The sequence below is a fragment of the Apium graveolens genome, chromosome 7 (genome assembly GCF_009905375.1).
Source record: "Apium graveolens cultivar Ventura chromosome 7, ASM990537v1, whole genome shotgun sequence".
NCBI classification, from domain to species: domain Eukaryota; kingdom Viridiplantae; phylum Streptophyta; class Magnoliopsida; order Apiales; family Apiaceae; genus Apium; species Apium graveolens.
Genome location: NC_133653.1, coordinates 156,199,583 through 156,212,544, shown reverse-complemented (window position 1 = coordinate 156,212,544; position 12,962 = coordinate 156,199,583). Strand labels below are relative to the sequence as shown.

The 12,962-nt window shown below is 34.9% G+C and overlaps 1 non-coding gene across 1 annotated transcript; it reads left to right on the top strand.

Annotated features, from left to right (window-relative positions):
• Window positions 1-375: 375 nt before the first annotated feature.
• Window positions 376-482, top strand: LOC141676208 (small nucleolar RNA R71). The gene has a single exon (XR_012556810.1). It is a non-coding gene; the product is annotated as a small nucleolar RNA R71 (small nucleolar RNA).
• The last annotated feature ends 12,480 nt before the right edge of the window (window positions 483-12,962 follow it).

Sequence of the window (12,962 nt, the reverse complement as noted above, 5' to 3'; positions counted from 1 at the left end):
TGGAAGTTGCTCACGAACTGAGCTGATTCACTAGAAATAGCACACTAATCAGTCTCATGGGCACCAACACAAAGCTCACAGACACTAGTGATTTGATTAATTCGATAATTAGACAGAGAATCCACCTTCATCGTCAAAGCCTTAAGTTGAGCAACTATAGCTGTAGCTGCATCCAACTCCAGAATTTCTGCTACCTTGCCCTAAATTAGTCTCTGAGTAGGATTCCGGTATTCATTAGAAGCCATCAGTTCAATTAATTCATAAGCTTCATCGTAGTTTTTATCCCACAAGGCTCCTCCTGATGCTACATCAAGCATAGGTCTAGAAGTAGCACCCAAACCATTATAGAAATAGTTAATGATCATCCAGTTAGGCATCCCATGATGAGGACACTTCCTAAGCATCTCCTTATATTGATCCCAAGCCTCACATAAAGATTCTCCAGATTGCTGAGCAAATTGAGTAAGTGCATTTCTGATTGCAGCAGTCTTCGCCATAGGAAAGAATTTGGTTAAGATCCTCCCATTTGGTGACAGACCCTGGTGGTAAAGAATGTAACCAGCACTTAGCTTTATCCCGCAGAGAGAATGGGAAAAGCCTCAACTTAATAGCATCTTCAGAAACTCCGAAAGTGTCACAGATCTCGATAAAATCTCTGATGTGCATGTTGGGGACTTCTGTCGGAGAACTCCCAAACTAAACTGAGTTTTGTATCATCTGAATCGTGCTCGACTTGATCTCAAAGGTATTAGTCAAGATGGTTGGTCGAACAATGTTAGACTGAATATCATCGATCTTCGGTTGAGAGTAGTCCATCAAAGCCTTTGGATTCGCTTCTAGTTCTCCCATTGCAATAAGAGCCTCTTTTTCTTTCTTAACTAAGATCTCTTCTTCAACTTTTTCCTCGACTACAACTTCTTCCTCAGCTTGATCCAGTGTCCTCTTACGAGACCGAGAACGCGTATGCATACACGCTCGCTAGAGTACCTGAAACACGACAAGGTTTTAAGTAAGGAACAATGTCCGAGCCACTGAACTTTAACGACCAATGATGACAAACACATAAACTAAAAATTAACACCGATATCGACGGCATCAGCGCCAAAACCTTGTTAGGGCTTAAACACGCGCTAATATTCACGCAAGTATACGCGATCGCAAGTAATATAGAATAAATTCTAGTTTGTTCCCACATGGATAGGTTTAGGTTATTTTCAATCAATGTATCTATGCAACACTAGTATGGTTATTATCCAATGCTAAGACGAAGAACAATTTGAGGTTGTTTATAACTAAGATTAACTAAGAGATTACACTAAAGAACATAAACTAAGAGATTAAAGAGAATTAAATAATATATGACACAAACATGGGATTCTAACTTCATTAAATACTTCATTCAATAGCCTTTTCATTCTTAACCTTAGCATGTAATGGTGATGACACTAATCAGATAACACGAAACTGATAAATGCCAACTTTCGTTGTACAAATACCATACTACCAGGCATCCACAAAAGAGATAGAAGCTGAATACACACCAATTATATTGAGACCCTATATGTCTATAGAATTTGACAACATAACGGTTTAATGCACAAGTTATCTCTCATGATTACATAGGGCAAGTAAGATGGTTAAAATTACCTACGAATCATGCATATCACATACATGAACCTATGCTAGCATGGCAGTTCTAAACCCTTAAATTCACTTTCGCTTTATTAAAGATTAACACACTATCTTATAAGTTCGCGACGCTCATAAGACGAATAAGCACAACCAAAACTAGGTTATCATACAATCACCACACACTAAGGCATCAAAACGAATTAACTAAAGAAATCCAAAAATAAATCCGTTAGAACCCCACGATAACGATTAGCCTATAATCGGACTCATCATCAATGTGGGTTTCGATGAAAGCATGGTATAATAAACGTAGTCTTTATACTTAATAAAACCAAGTATGAAACAAGAGTAAAGGTTCACGAATAAGAAAACTAGCATCCAAAGTTACAACTTAAAATAAAGAATCACAAGAATAAACTAGATCTTCTTCTCCTTGGTTGAATTGTGCTCTACGGTCTTCTTACGCCTTCTCCTTAAGCTCCGGTACGTATTCTTATGAAAAATGATCTTAAATTATGTTTATATAGCAGTCCATGCAAAGTAGAAGTCTTCTGGATCAAAATCAGAATAAAAACATAATTTTCTTTTCTCGACCTGGCACGGCCACGCGTTGCTTTAGCGTGGGCGCTGACATTCTGCCTTCCTGGCGCGGCCGCGCGCTGCTTCAGCGCAGGCGCACCGTCTTTCTGGAAAAACTTCCTGACTTCTTCCTTTCTTGTTGATTTGAGTTGGTCTTTTCACGAGCTTTTATTCAGGACACCATCCTAACACCAAATTAACATTAAAACCATGTTAATTCACCTGGTTACATGGTAAATGCCTGAAATGTAAAAACACTACAAAAATACGTTAAAAACATTAACAACTTGAGTACAAAATATCAATTCAAAGCTTTACGGAGCGTTATAAAGTGTCATAAATGCCACTCAACAGGTTTTTAGGCAGTTAGTAAGATTATTTTGAATATTTAGCTTTAAAATATTTAACGGATAATTTTATAAAAATGATAGAGTCGAGGGTACGTGAGCGACTAACGTAAACCTTTAAGCGTGAAAGCGAGCATTATGGTATGTATGAATAAAGTCTAGATTCTTAAGCGGTCGGGGATTAATTCTGGCTTATGTTGTTGTTTATAGGTTACCGGACCCACCCTAAGCTCATTTCCACCTTGAACACTCAGGCAAGTTTTCCACCATATATATATGAATTATCTTGAGATAATTGCATGAGTATTGTTAGCAAAAATCTTGCGATAAATATATGCATGTATATTTTGGGAAGCATGCTGATATGATATATATATATATATGCATGCATGTTTTGAAATCGTGATATTTTATTGTCAAATACAATAGCTTTAAAGTTGAGTTTGCATAATACCTATGCTAGTATTTATGATATTTTGCGTATCCACTTAGAGTACGGCATACAAGTTGAACATTTTACCTAAACCAAGAGGCGATGTTCCCGAGTATTATATATATATATATAGTTTTTAAAATTATTAATCGAATAATATCTATTCGATTGTTTTAAATTATAAGTGAATACTATTTTATGAATATTCATTTAAGATTTCTATTACGATCAAAGATTATTTTAATTATTTGAATAGAGATTCAACTTATGAAACCTATTTTATTTATTTTATTTATTAAATGGATATTAGTTTGAATATTCATTCAAGGACTTATGACTCTGTTTATTTTATTAAATAATATTTTTTATTTCCTTAAAAAATAATGTTTCGATATTCGCCTAATAAATTAGAAAATGACTGATATTATTTAAATTATTCTTACCTTAAATATTTTCAAAGATTATTTTCACACTTATCAAAAACATTTTTAAAAGTATAGAGAGGACCCAAAACTCTGTTTTTAAGTTTAAATCTTCTTTATGAAGGGGATTTAAATATTCGCTCAAAAATAGGGGATCCTGCTCAGTGTTGTCTTTATATTCACAACAAAGTTGCTGAATAGATATAGAAGTTTTTTATTACTTACCTAACATTCGGGAAGTAAATTCTTGGAACAAGTTTAATCCATTAACAAGCATCTCCTGGGAAATATCGGTGAGTTTTCTTTTCCAACTAGATACGGCTTCTTGGTAGAGCCGTATCAACAAGTTCTACTTGGGGAAAAGGGAGACGAACTTTACATTTTAGAGTCATGGATTTCATCTGAATTAGGAGTAGCGTAAGTGGCCGAGTGGCGCCGGCCCAGCCTTATTTTATTGGCCCAAATGGCCCGAAAGTTCCGCTAAGACGGTCCATTCCTTAGGAGTCCAATGTTCGGTCGACAAGTAAATCCGACTGTTCTCCTCTACATGTAGAAAATTATGGGGTTGTCCTACTGCGACTGATCATCGTAAATTACCTTCTTGGCACGGCAAACTCCCGTAATGAGTTCATCATCCAGTTTGGATATTTCTGCAACTCTATCCAGAGCACCCCGATAGAAAGGCTACGGCTGGGTGACCAATGAGTGTTTGCAGGGTCAGGCGTTCAAAATGATGTTTTCATCAAATGAAGTATCTCGTAACTTCATATTTTGTTAATGATCAAAGAATTGAGTTTCCTTGATTGGATAAAAGCCCTAAAGAGTATTTGAGAAAATGTTTTATACAAGTATTACCTTGTCACTTTATCAATGAGATGAACTTTTGAAAACTAATTATATTTTGAATAGTAGTAGTTCAAGTAGTTTTTTGAAAAGATATAAATCTAAGTATATTGAAGTATCTTGTAACCTCATCATTTAAACTTATATCTAGTAAATGATTATCTTATACATAGCAAAGATTTTCAAAAAAATCATCTATAAAGATACTTTGCATAATTAATCATAATATACATGTTATTTTGGTGAGTTATTTTGCTCACCCTTGCTTCATTTCTTCATCACACAACAATAGCTAGGCAAGATGGCCAGACTCAAGCAGACCCAGCACAAGAGCGTGGGAAGCATCTTGCGTCTACCCGCTAATATCTTAGCCGCCATTGCTAAAGAGGTAGATCTATCTGTAGTTTAGGTATTCAGCTTTTGGGAATCAAATTATATATAATTATAACTTGTGTTGGATAATGGTAAAGAACAGTAAACCTATTAAGTAATCATTTTGGGTCTGTAAAAACTTTTAACTTACGGATTCCAACGACTATTACTTAATTTAATTTCATCTCTGAGACTATAACGTGTTGTGGAGTGTGTATTATTGCGGGGTCACATTATGCAGTTATTTAGTTTTGGTTTAACCTAAGTGATATTAATGGGAAAAAAAGACCGTGACAGCCCGAATCCCCGACCCCGGATCTGGGGGTGTTACAAGTAATCTCCATTATGGGATGCCATTGTATCTTGAGGTTAGAGGGAGTGGCCTCTCGCGCCAAGGATGGCCTCCATTCATGAAGGAGGTGACTTTTATGGAGCTTACTTAGAAAGAGATTCAGATTCATCAGAATAAGAGACCGTTCCAAAAATGAGGCGTGCTAGTAAGGAGTCTGAGCCGAGAGGCCGCGTCAGTCTCGAAGGATTCAAAAGACGATTCCCCAAGATATTCAAGAGAGGATAAGGGCTTAAGAAGCCAAGATCCATAGGTTGAAGTATAATTTGGAGATGCATCAGCCACCAAGGCCTACTCCGAAAGGGCAAAAAGTTATCATTCCAAGGACCAATCCAACTAACTTAATGCCCCTATGAGATCCTGCTGATCCTAAATCCCCGTTCACAGAAGAGATTATGAATGCCCCTATCTCAAGAAAGTTCAAGATATCAAGGTGTATGATAATACTGGTGACTCAGCGAATTATGTGAGGACATTCTCCAATGCCCTGTTACTTTAGCCCTTAAAAGAAGCTATTAAGTGTTGGGCGTTCCCTCAAACCCTATTTGGCATGGCTCAAAGATGGTACAACCATCTACCCCTCAACTCGATTAGGTCCTCCAAAGATCTAAACTCGGCCTTCATCAATAAATTCATTAGTGGAAGAGTGCATGAAAAAAGTCTGGCTTCTCTCACGAGCCTTGAATAAGAAGTAAAGGAATCCCTGAGAGATTACCTGAATCGATTCACGAAGGAGGCCTTGAGGGTCTCAGGTCTTGATGATTAAGTGTCCAAGATAGCCTTAAAACAAGGAACTAAGAATTAATACATTAAGATATCATTAGCTAAGCACACCCCGGAGAACATGCTACTGCTCCAACAGAGGGAGGAAAGTATATCACGGTCGAGGAAAGAATGAAGAAGACAATTGCAAGCAATGAGGCCACAGACAATAAGAAGTAAAAGACGGAAATGAGTTCGCTGTTAAGGACAAATATCATCGAACTGGAAAGAACTCTTAGTCCACTTCTAAGAAGAACCAAGAACCGAGATTCAATAAGTACACAAGATTGAATGCTCCAAGTAGTCAAATCTTGTTAGAGATCGAGAAGGATAATGAATAAACAGTCAAATCTTGTTAGAGATCGAGAAGGATAACGAATTCCGATGGCCGAAGCCACTAAGGAAGACCTCGAAAAGAGAGACAAAGGCCAATATTGTAGGTTCCACAATGATGTTTGTCATGATACTGATGACTGGAGATAACTCAAGGACGAGATCGATTATCTGACCCAAAGAGAAAAAATTTGACGAGTCGCCAAAGGTGAAGATGGCAGAGTCTAGAAGAGAAATATCGAAAGGGTAACAACCAAGATCGTAATCCACAGCCCCGAGTGTCACATCCCCAAAATAAACTAACAGAATACAACTAACAAATATAAAGTTATTACAAACGGTTGTTAATGACAAAATCCAAGATCGCAAAGGTTCAGTATTTGAACAGTCCAACACTACAAATATTAAAACTTTTATATAAAGCTACCGGTCCTCACATAAATGCCAACTATACTACCTGAGCTCTCACATAAGCCTCAGCATCTCCACCGGTAAACTTACGAGCAGTATGCTTAAATCTAACCATACTTGCTAGCTGAAATAACATGAATGAAAAGCAAGAAGTGAGCCAAACGTGTTAGTGTTTGTGCCCTAGAGACAACACTATGATATTTTAATTTAAGACATTAGGATTATTAATGTTTATGTTCTATCGATTATTCTATTTATAATTTATTAATTCTTAATTTACTGCGATACAAATATTAGATTAATAAATGTCCTTGGAATATGATATGCAATTCTATATCTCTAAGTACGTGACTTAGAAATGAGATTATGAGAATAGTATCAATATTCCTAAAGGTCCCTAGTCGAGTATTATTATTAATGGACAATAATAATGCATTAAGACTGGTGTGTTTGTTGACTGATGATCACATCTCATTGATCATATGTATAGTGATACTAAAGTCAAAAAACACAGGCAGATGTATATGTACATGGTGCTGGACAGACCCAATGTGAGATTCTACATGTCTGTTGTGTCATAAGTAATCTCACAGTGATAATGATGTAATGGTCCTTAGACCTGAAGTCATTATATTTCTATACGAGAATTAATATACATTGATTCCATTAAAAGTTATCCTTGACCGGGTAATGATAAAAGTGGACATTGGGTATATTATGAATCGTATTAGAAATATGAATGATCTAGATGTGATTTAACCCTCCTATTTTAGGAGTGATATTATTGGCCTCTTGTGTGAGCTAGACTATGAAATGCGTGGCCACGCTCAAATATTGATTTGATATGATAGTCTACTCATTGATCAAGGAAAGTTGGATTAAACTATGATGAGGATGACACATTACATGCCTCTAGTTTAATCTATAATATTTGGTTAAAGGGATTATATTACATTATACATTATTCACAAAAGGTTTAATCGATCACCGATTCAATTATTATTACTTGGGTAACAATGATGTATTACTAGATGCCGCTCATTGTTTACGATTTTAAATTAGATTTAAAATTTGTTGTCAACGTAATAATAACCTATAGGGTCACGCACTAAGAATGCTTGAAGGATTATTTAATTTAAATTGGATTTAAATTATATTAAAGTAATTCGAATTATTTATAATATTAATTAAGTATAACTTAATTAATTAGATAAATATTGATATTCAAATTTACTAATATTAATTATGAAATTTATTTGTTAAATAATTAAGTGAGACTTAATTATAATACAAATAGGATTTTTGAATTAATAATAACTCCTAATTAGTTAAGAGTAATAATTCGTTTTTCTACTCTCTATATAATATCTCTTGTGTGGCTGATTTTTGTGTGAAAAAGGACTTTTACTAAAACCCTTGCCACCAAGAGAGAAGAGGGAGAGAGCAAGAAGAAACGAGTTTGTACTAGTACACATCCAATCCTTGAGTTCAAGCATTCGTGTGGATACCGATAGAGCGTAGATCGCAAGAGCGGGATGCGTGGTGATTGAACAAGCTTTGGATCTCCATTAGTCAACCAATTGGTAAAGTTTCTTAAGGTAAAAAATCTGATCTACGAATTAAATATATGTTTTTCGCATGGATCCTGCGGCGGGTTTTGATTTTTTTTTTTTTTACGTTTTTAATTACTGTTTCCGTTGCGTTTATGTGCTCGAAACCCTTCAATGGCATCAGAGCTACTTACGAAAAGTGTTTAATTCGTTTATGTGTTTACTGGTTTTATGATGATAACATGTATACAATATTCCATGACTGTTATGTATGCGATTTTGTATATTTTACATGTTATTATGTTTATATAGTGCATATGTATATATATGTTTTGAATATATGATATTCATGAGAGTTGTATAATCATATGATGATTATATAATCTGTATATATACTGATATATACATGTTTTGTGTTTGTTTTTATTATAAGAATCGTATTTGATACGATTCTGAATCGGATGCATCGGATTTGCTGAAATCTGGGTCTGTTGTCCGATTTGGCGAACGAATATGCTATTTCATATTGAATCGAGCTTTTGAACAAAACTGATAGCACAAGCTATCATCGATTGATTTGTAAGGCGTTTGACGTCGTTTAGACCCTGTAATCTGCGATTTAATGTTATCAGATTTAATTTCGAATTTTCTGATTTTTGCTATATTTGGTTTTTATGCTTAGATAATGATGGGTATGATATGTTAAGATCATATTATGTGTTTTAACATGTTCTTATGTGTTAATTGAGCATGGTGGATGGTTATGGCTTATGACCTTAGGATAATGGTTTTGGTTTTTTAAATACGGCTTGCATGTCGTTTGATCTTGTAATTATTAAATCTCGAATGTAACTCGAGTTCTTATTGTAAGTATATTAGATTAGTTTTTATTTTTCATTCGTGTAATGTACATGAAGACATGAAGATTTGAAGATCAAGGAAGGGTAATCTCACATGGAGGCCATCCAAGGAAGCAATACAAGAAAGAAGACATGTAATAGTTAGCCTGTATTTATTTTTCACCTTAGATTGACCTAGATCTTTGTCATTAGCTTGATGAAGATCACATAGGATAAAGCCATAACCAACCACGTTTATTTATTGCACTTTACATATATATATGAGCATATGATGAATGTATGTGTAGAGTAGTTTATAAAGATGCATGCTTAATTAGATTAAGGATGTATGTATTAGATACGACACTCATGCCCTGCTTTCTAAACAAGATAAAATCTGTAACGACTTAAGATTTTAAAATGAACAAACGATTATGAGATTCTCGTGTTTATGAAACACAGAATAAAATACAAATTTTCATTAAACTTGTAAGGTTGTGGGTTTTAAGCGAGACCGTTGTGACTCCCTCACTACCTGGAAATCAAACCATTGACGAATATTGATTTGAAGTATTTTATTAAAGAAAAAATTGGGAATCTCTTTATGATGGGATCATGATCGTTTTAAAATTAATAAAGCCCTAAAGTTAATATTAAGTTGATCAGATGACTTCCAATGGGTCCAATGCGTCCTAGATCGACCAAGAGTGGGTTCGCCAAAGCAAAGTACTCCTATCTATCATGGGAGATGTGTTGAAGTATATTGATACTTTTTGACTATTGGGTTTGACTTAACTAAGTTGCCATAATAGGATTGTGAACTTAGAGGCATAGAGTTTGGCGAGATTTATTAGATAAATATGAACAAATGTTGTTCCACCAAGCTATCCAAGAGTTATATTGTTGATATAATTGACAAATGTTGTCTACCTAAATAATCATGTTTTAGGAGAAAAGCCAAAGCTGACCTAACGCGTGGTAAAATATGGATCTTGGCTCACTAGAAAGGATATAGAAGATATTTTTTCCGAATTAATAGTTAGGGCTATTGATTTGATAAAAATAGTGGGAGATATATATTGTGAATATATATATGAATAATCACTTGAACATAATTTAATGATCATCTGTAGACTAAGTCATTTTATGCACTTTAATATTATAGATATCAAATGACAAATAACTTCTCTATATAATAGTCCCTGAGAAAGACAAGCTGACATGAAATAATTTTCTCAATTGACACGGGAACATGAGGATTGTCCTCAGGTTCAAGGATGTCACTCAAACCCCTCCCTTATTTCTTCTAGCTGAGAATGAAACATGTGCTGAACAAAATGCTTACTAGAAGCAAATTGATTATACAACTGATATTTCATGTCTCATGCTTGTAATTATGAGTGCTGAGCTTTAGAAGCAACAGAGCATAATGATGCTTATGATATGATTGAGCACCTTCAAAGGATGTTTGAAGGATAGGCTCGTCAGAAATATTTGATAATAATAAGGCACCATACTTTTACATTAATGGGAGAATGATATCCGGTTGAACCACATGTTCTAAAGATGATAGGGATATGTACCTTGATATTTTGGGTTTCAAGAATATTCTAGAGACTCAGCTTGATTTGATCAAACAATCTTTGAAAAACTTATATTCTTAGTTTGTTAAGAACAAAAGGAATGAGATAGACAGAACACCCACTGAGTTGTTAAGCATGTTTAGAACTGCTGAAAATAATATGGTAAAGGCATGAATTACGTCCATATTGATGATGTACACATGGAATGCAAATGGGAAAGGAAAGTGGACAGGCAAGGTGAAGATTTGATCTTATTCGGTGCCAAAACAAAGTCCAATCCCAAAGGGCTTTTGAAGCCTAATAGTGGTGTAGCTAAAGGAGATGATTGTCATTTCTGTGAAAATAACTGGATGAATGGAAGTTAAATTGTCGAGCTTATTTGGAAGATCTAAAGAAGAAGACTAGCAATGGTCAAGCTTCAGGTATAGGGTTAGAATTGGAGCAAAAGTTGTTGCTCTAGTTAAAGGAACTCTATACCTAATGTTGCCCATAAGGCGAGATTGAAAACTTGATAAATTGTTATTACGTGCCTGCCTTTAGCGGATACATTAAGTCAATTTCTTGTCAGGACAAGAAAGGTTTTCATTTTAATTAAATAAACAATAGTTTTTTATTTTATTTCAATGATAAGACTTATAATGTTGCACAATTAGTTAACAATTTATATGTTCTAAGTTGACTCAAATCAAACATTACCTCTAGCATTGTCGTTAAGCCATATTAATGAGAAATGCAATATGAGTTATATATAGATGAATACATGGATAAGTTTGATTTTGAATCATCCGGAAGATGTGAACTTTGTCTCATTGGCAAAATGACTAAAGCTTCTTTTACCTGATCAGGTGAAAGGGCCACCAAACGATTATGACTTATACATAATGATGTATGTGGTCGAATGCGTATGATGGCAAGGGGCTAATACTACTTCATAACATTTACTGATGATTTCAATAGATATGGATATGTGGTTCTTATGAAGAACAAATCCGATTCTTTTGAAATGTTCGAAGAATATAAGGCCGAAGTAGAAAAGAAAATAAGGGAAAAGTATAAAAGTTTTATGATCAGATCGTGGAGGAGAATACTTAAACCTCAATTTTAAAAGTTTCTTGAATGAGTGCGATAGTGTATCATAACTTACTCTTTCTGAAACACCTCAATGGAATAGAGATTCTTAGAGGAGAAATCGTACCTTGTTGGATATAGTGCGATCGATGATGAGTCAAACGGATCTTCCATTCAGTTTCTAGGGTTATGCTCTAGAAACGGCTACATATACACTTAACCAAGTTCCAACTAAAGCGGTTCAAAATACTCCATATGAGATATAGAGTGATAAATGTCAAAGCATGTCATTTATGAAAATTTGGGGACGTGAAGCGTTTGTAAAAAGTTTAGCCTCTGACAAGCTTGGACCAAAATTAGATAGATGCTATTTTGTGGGATACCCAAGTGAGACTAGGGTATAGTTTTTATAATCCTTTCGGGAACAAAGTGTGTGTTGCTCGGGCCGCTGTATTTCTTAGGGGAGAACTACTTTTTAAGAAAATCAGTGGGAGGATAATACATCTCGATAAAGATTGAGAACCATATGATAATATTGAACCAGAGTTGGAATAAGATCAGGATGCACATCAAAAAATGTTGAAAGTAATCATGTCCAAGAAACACAGGTTATTCGTAGATCTAGTAGGATTCACCATGAGCCCGGGAGAAATTATGAATTTCTTTTGACTCAAGATGGTGATATGATGCTTACGGATAATGATAAGCCTCTCACCTACCAAGATGCTATGAACAGTTCAGACTCCAAGAGATGTCCAGAGGCCATGAAATCTGAGATAGAATACATGTATCAAATTAAAGTACTGACTTTAGTTGATCTACTCGAAGGGGTAAAACCTATAGGGTGCAAGTGGGTTTTTCAAGAAGAAAACTGACATGGATGGTAAAGTACAGACTTATAAGACGCGACTAGTGGCAAAAATGTTTCAAACAAATTCATAGTATAGACTATGATGAGACTTTTTCATCGGTTTCTATTGTCAAGTCTATCAGGATTTTGTTAGCAATAGTTGCTTACTTTGACTATGAGATTTGGCAAATGGATGTCAAAATTGCTTTCTTAAATGGGAGCCTTGAACAGGATGTATATATGATACAACCTGAGGGTTTTATCGATCCAAAGTTTGCTAAGGTAGTTTGTAAGTTGCTTCTATCTATTTATAGATTGAAGCAAGCCTCAAGGAGACTGAATATTTATTTTGATGAAACGGTCAAAGAGTTTGGTTTTATTCAAAATGAAGATGAACCATGTATTTACAAGAAGGTTAGTGGGAGCCACGTGACATTCCTAATATTATATGTAGATGACATATAACAGATATGGAATGACATACCTTCTCTACAGGCTGACTTGGTTGAGAAATAGTTTCTTGGTAAAAGACTTAGGCGATGCTACCTATATATTAGGGATCAAGATCTATAGAGATAGATTAAAAAGA